At 45.3% G+C, this 6000-nt stretch overlaps 1 protein-coding gene across 1 annotated transcript in view; it reads left to right on the forward strand.

The window, feature by feature from the left end:
- COPRS (coordinator of PRMT5 and differentiation stimulator) overlaps window positions 1-5661 on the forward strand; it is a 29759-nt gene extending 24098 nt beyond the window's left edge. The window contains exon 8 of the transcript XR_004972865.1: window positions 5643-5661. The gene's annotated coding sequence lies outside the window, so the exon portion shown is untranslated. The remainder of the gene's footprint in view (window positions 1-5642) is intronic.
- The last annotated feature ends 339 nt before the right edge of the window (window positions 5662-6000 follow it).

Below are 6000 nucleotides of genomic sequence, written 5' to 3' on the forward strand. Positions count from 1 at the left end.
GTGCTGACATGGATGCTTCTCTGCTGGATTACTAATCGGAATGGATTACCCACGGCCCCGAGGTGTGGGCAGCTCAGCACGTCCGGCTCTGTCTGGGGAGGTGCCGTCCGATGCACTCTTGCTGGGATGTGGCAAGTCAGTGAGGTGACCCTGGGGAAGGTGTCACCTGGGAGAGGAGACTTCTGTTTTTATCTGCTCAACATCTCTCTCCTCTTCTGGCAAAATAGGGGCTTCGTTTGCTCTTGCAAAGTATTGTATCATGACCTTGCCCTGGCCCAATAGAATCCCCTTTTCTCTTGGCCAGAGGGATGGACTCATGAGCCGGCCTGTGGCCCAAGAAGGACCAGTTGCAGTCCTTCCTGCAATTTGATATATGGACACTGGGAGAAAGAGACTTTGTTTTCCCAGGAAGCCTGGTAAACTGGGATGACTTGGGCTTAAGGCTGCTGGTAGTTCTCTTTCCTTCCCTGCAACAGAAGCCTGGGAATATGGCTCAAAGGAGACACACAGAGATGAGGCCAGAGGGGAAAGAGCCCGTCCTCATGCCCACTTGTCTGAACTGGGCTAATTTTTGCAATTACAACAGAAAAACTGTAGTTCACCTGGGGAGGTCAGAGAGCTTGCATCTGAGGGGTGAGCCCAGAGAGTTCTAGAAAGAGGGAGCTGAGGTCTGGTACTAGAGGAAAATGTCAGTTGTCAGGTTCAGACATCTCAGATGTTTGAGATGATAGGATGGAGCAAGGTAAGAACTGGTGGCTGGGAGTATGAGAAGCTAGTCAGAGATGAGGGGGTGTTTTACATTCACCAGGGAACAAGGTGGCCTTGAGCCATGTTGGCAGTGGGAATGGGAAGAAAGGGGCAGTGGCTGCAAGAATTGTGAAGGAAGAACCCACAGGACTTGGTGACTGGTTAACTGTGTTAGTCTGTCGGGCTGCATAACAAAATAGCACAGGCTACGTGGTTTAGAAACGCATTTCCTCACAGTTCTGGAAGCGGGACATCCAAGATCAAGGTGCCAGCAGCATTGGTTCCTGGCGAGGCCTGGACATAGGGCCTCCTTGCTGCGTGCTCACATGGCCTTTTCTTTGTGGGAGGGCGGACAGAGCGCACTCTTTTCCTCCTTTTATAAGGACAACCAGTCCTATTGGATTAGGGCCCTATCTTTATGACTTAATGTAACTTTATTTCCTTAAAGGTCCTGTATCCAAATACAGTTATACGGGGAGTTAGGGCTTCAACATATTAATTTGAGGGAGTGGGGCACAATTCAGCCCATAACACTAACCAAGAAGAAATAAGTCTTTGGGGGTGGGATGAGTCACTTAATTTGTTTGGGTTTATTTTTCCCTGTGCTTTAAAAAGGTATTTGTAGTCATTGTGATTTGAAGCAATTCTGTTCTTTTCACTAATCATTATATCATAAGCATTTCTCAATACTGCTGTGTAGTGCTCGTAATTATAATTTTAAAACGCCGATTGCATTCCTGGTTGTAGGTACCCTAGCATTCTTCTTGGTCTTTATCTTAACTAGTTTCTCTTGGATGGCCTATCAGCTGCAAGCCCTGTCCACTTTTCCTTTGCTATGCTCATTGTAACCATTCCTTTCTCCTTACCTGACTGTTATCACCCTGCCATAAGCCCAGGTCATCACATGCCAGGGCCCTCCTCACTGGTCCATAGGTCGCCCTGCCATTTCATCTATGCAACACCCAACCAGAGGAGACAGTACATGTTAAGGCTGAGCTTTTCCCGTAACTTCTCTACCTTAACATGAATTGAATGGTCAAGTCCAAACTCTTACAGTAGGCGTTAGAAGTCTTCCACAATTCAAGAGGACTTCCAATTAGAAGTCTTCCCGTCCTAACTTGGTAAACACTTGCCTACTGTCTTTCTATATGAACCTTTTCTAGAATCTGGTAGGCCTCTCACTGTCTTCCAGTGACATACCTGCCACCCCAGCCCATTAACTTTGCTTTATCTAGATGTCCTTCTTGATTATCTAGTTTTATCCAAACATATCTACGTGCATATTTGACTTTCCCGCTGGACCATGATATCCCTGCAGGTAAGGACTGGCTGACGCACTTCTATAACTTAGACACTCGCACACAGTGCAATGTGTAGACCCAGATAAGCCGATGTTTATCCCGATTCAAACTCTGGCTCCGACACGTACACACTATCTGACCTGGACACGTTGCCCAACATCAAGCCTCAGTTTCCTCATCTGCAAAATTGGGGGAATAATAGTACCTAATTCGTATGGCAGTTGTGTATAACATGTATTGTGTGTAGTTCTGTGTAAAAGTCACCTCACCAGGACCTGCGATGTCAGTGCTTGCTGGTTTTGATGAGATGGTGATGGTGATGGTGATGGTGATGATGATGGTGATGGTGATGAATGGTTAGCACTCTGGAAAGGTTTGTTGAGTGAATCTCAGACTTGGCTCATGCACAGCCAGCAAGGAGCAGTGGCTTTCCCTTCTCCGTGATCCCCAGCCTCCTCTCTAGAACCTCCTGTCGAACCTACCCATCTTCCAGCCCTGACTCAACATAGACAGCCACGAGTGAGAGGCCGCTGATGCCTAAGTTTCCCTCGGCAGCTTGAGTAGGTTTGCGTTTAAGGCCCAGCACCTTCTTCCCAGGAACCAACTTTATGGGGCTGGACTGACATTTTCAAATAGGACATCCTGACTCACCTGCCTGGTGCCCTCTGCCTGCAGGAGTTTCCTGGAGCCAGAAATTGGTCCCCTGCCCACAGCCAGGGCCACCACAATGCCTCTCATCAGACCTGCCCCTACTCCAGACAAACTCAGGACAAAAACACAAAAGGAGGCCCATGTACCATGTAGCCAAATATTTAAAAGTTATGAATCAAGCTATCAAAGTGTTAAATGTGTTCCATCCTCCTACCTGGACAAACATGCCATTGAAATGACAACATTAAAAATATGTGGAAGTATGTGTACAAATAATGTGTATAGCTCTGTAATTCCTAGTGCTGAAATTGACAAAATAGTAAACATGACTGAGTTTAATCATAATTGTTTCTGTCTGAATGCTCTGTACTGGGCCAGCCATGTTTAAATGAATATAATAAAAACATGAAAAATGGGGAGGTAGGAATGTATGTGTGTGTTTGTGTATGTGTGTGTGCACGTGTGTGCATGTGCGTGTGTGCCTAAGACCTGGCGCCACTATAAGGGAAACTAGCCATTAGCCTTCATTCTTCCTGTCTTCACCCTCCCTGGCCCACAGCTCTACCTTTACATGTGCCAGAGGTATGGATGCTTCCCATCCTGTGGGAAGCACGGCTGAGGGCCCAAGAGAAATCATAGTGTGCATTTTGCTCTGTGAATTGCCAACGAGGTTTCTGGAAACCATTTTTGGAATTGTCTTCAGAGCCCATAATGTCCAAACACTATGGTTATAACTAGGTTTTTAAAAAGTCATGCAGCCTGGCCAGTGTGGCGCAGTGGTTGAGCGTCGACCCATGAACCAGGAGGTCATGGTTTGATTCCCAGTCAGGGCACATGCCCGGGTTGCAGGCTTGATCCCCAGTAGTGGGTGTGCAAGAGGCAGCCGTTTAATGATTCTCTCTCATCATTGATGTTTCTATCCCTCTCTCCCTCTCCCTTCCTCTCTCTGAAATCAATAAAAAATCATATTAAAAATCATATTAAAGAGATGGGGTTATGAGTTTTTCTTTACTTTCAAAATTTTCTATAATGTGATTTTTATAATGAAAAGTTATAAAAAATGCAATGAGTTGCACAAGCTCGATGTTGCTTTGCTCTGCCGGTTGCGTAGCTTTGCTTTATACGAAGTGGTAATATCATATTGCCAAGGAGGTTTTTAAAAATATTTACTTTTTTACTGTGGTAAAATATACATAATGTAACATTTATCTTTTTTTAGTATGCAGCTCAGTGGCATTCAGTGCATTCACATTGTTGTGCCACCATCACCATCATCCATCTCCAGTACTTTTTCATCTTCCCAAACTGACACTCTGTCCCCATTAAACAATAACTCCCCATTCCCCCTCCCCTCAGCTCCTGGTAACCCTATTCTACCTGCTATCTCTGTGAATTTGACTGTTCTAGGTACCTCATATTAGTGGAAGCACACAGTATTTTGTGTCTGCTTTATTCACTTAGCATAATGTCTTCAATATTCTTCCATGTTGTAGCATATGTCAGAATTTCCCATTTCCTTCCTTTTTAAGACTAATATTCCACAGTATGCATACACCGCATTTAGTTTATCTATTCATCCATGCTTGGACATTTGGGTTGTTTCTACCTTTTGGCTGTTGTGATAATGCTGCTATGAACATGGGTGTACAGATGTCTCCTTAAAAGCTCTCGGGCTTTTTGGGGTATGTACCTAGACGTGGAATTGCTGCCAAGGAGATTTTTAGAATTTGTTTTTGGGACTTTCCTATGACCTTATTTTGAAATTCCTCAGCTAAGGCTGCTCTTTGTCCTTTGAACGTGGACTTGATTTTTAGAAACTTCCAGCAATTTTTGAGGGGCACTAAAACGGATTGGTTTCTTACTAGGCGTTGATCTGGTGCTAATAAAGCAATGCTGGGAAGTAAGGACAGGTGACTTCCTTTCCAGGTGAGGGAACTGAGGCTGAGAGAAGGTAAGAGCCTGCCCAGTATGCAGGTGGTCATGTGAGGGCCTGGGTTCAAGCTCAGATCTGTTTTAGCTCAAAGCCACGCTTGGTCTCCTACGATGTTCTCCTACTTTGAAGCAATTGTTGAGCTACCAAATTGGGGAATACCATTTTTAAAAAATATATTTTTATTGATTTCAGAGAGGAAGGGGGAGGGAGAGAGAGAAACATCAATGATGAGAGAGAGTCACTGATCGGCTGCCTCCTGCACACCCCCTACTGGGGATTGAGCCTGCAACCTGGGCATGTGCCCTTGGCCAGAATCCAAACCTGGGACCCTTGAGTCCACAAGCCGACACTCTATCCACTGAGCCAAACCAGCTAGGGCAGAATACCATTTTGGATCAAAAAGGTATGATTGTGGAGATAGGTTTTAGAATATTCATTATACATTTTTCCAATCAAAAGGAAAATAATGATCATTTGTCTAAAATTTGGAATATTAGAGAAAAGCAGAAAGAAAAACAGTTACCCATGTTTCTACCCCTGACTGTCTATCAGGTGTATCCCTGTATAACGTGTTTAATTGCATTTCCTTCACAGTTCAACTGGGCAGGGCATTCATTTGATCACTCCAGGCCCAGAAGAGAAGCGTTTAGTCACCTGAGTGAAGCTGTGTCTTTTTGTTTATGAAGGTTCATATTGTCAGGAGATGTCATGGGCATGGCAGCTGCAGAGAGCAAGACAGAACTTGTGAAGGGCTTTCAGCTGAGAGGATGTGTTAGCCCACAGCCTACAGCTGCCCCATTTGAGCCAGCTTCATGCTTTTCCCAGGCAGCTCCCAAGCCAGTGACTGAACTTGGTGGAGGCACCAGCACCCACCACGTCTGCCCCATGGGGGACTTCTTGAATGGCCAACGTTGCTCCACTCCCCACCGGGTTGTCCAAGACTTGGGGCATAATTTGCACTGTGGCCCGAGACATTTCCTGCTCTATTTTTCTCCCTCCTCTCTTCACAGGATTGGATCTGCACCGCACTCTGAGGGCTTTCCATGCCCAGTCCTGCCTCCACCGCCTTTATTTTTTGTAGTTATTGTCCTGCGATAAACCTCTCACTCCTAATTCCAACTCTGCGTCTACTAACTGCTGACTCCACCAGCTGCTTCCTGGAGCACCCAAACCCGCACAGGCGGTGACTGTTAGTTAATGAGAAGATCCAGGCAGGTTTCTGAGTTTTTGTTTAGTGTTTGAAAAGCCAACGTTGGAATTTCTACATCAGGTAATGTTCAACATGCCACCAATTTTGGACTTAGTACAGAACATAAAAGCACTTACAAAAATTGTGTTTTCCACTTTCCTGACTCAAATAACCTTATG

This window comes from Myotis myotis, unplaced genomic scaffold (assembly GCF_014108235.1).
Source record: "Myotis myotis isolate mMyoMyo1 unplaced genomic scaffold, mMyoMyo1.p scaffold_m19_p_17, whole genome shotgun sequence".
NCBI lineage: Eukaryota > Metazoa > Chordata > Mammalia > Chiroptera > Vespertilionidae > Myotis > Myotis myotis.